Raw genomic sequence first — 522 nt, forward strand, 5'->3', positions numbered from 1 at the left:
AAGGGGAGGGAGGAGTCCGAGATTGTCCAGGTGAATTTGAGGTCGGGGTGGAAGGTGTTAGTGTAGTGGATGAACTGTTCAACCTCCTCGTGGGAGCACGAGGTAGCGCCGATACAGTCATCAATGTAGCGAAGGAAAAGATGGGGGGTGGGTTCAGTGTAGTTGCGGAAGATGGATTGTTCCACATACCCTACGAAGAGGCAGGCATAGCTGGGGCCCATGCGGGTGCCCATGGCTACTCCTTTTGTTTGGAGAAAGTGGGAGGATTGGAAAGAAAAGTTGTTCAGGGTGAGGACCAGTTCGGTCAGTCGAAGGAGGGTGTCGGTGGAAGGGTACTGGGTGGTACGGCGGGAAAGGAAGAAGCGGAGTGCTTTGAGTCCTTCGTAATGGGGGATGGAGGTGTACAGGGACTGGATGTCCATGGTGAAGATGAGGCGTTGGGGACCGGGGAAGCGGAAATCCTGGAGGAGGTGGAGGGCGTGGGTTGTGTCAGATGATATCACCTTCCACCAGATTGCTCCT

Source organism: Chiloscyllium plagiosum, chromosome 3, assembly GCF_004010195.1.
Source record: "Chiloscyllium plagiosum isolate BGI_BamShark_2017 chromosome 3, ASM401019v2, whole genome shotgun sequence".
NCBI lineage: Eukaryota > Metazoa > Chordata > Chondrichthyes > Orectolobiformes > Hemiscylliidae > Chiloscyllium > Chiloscyllium plagiosum.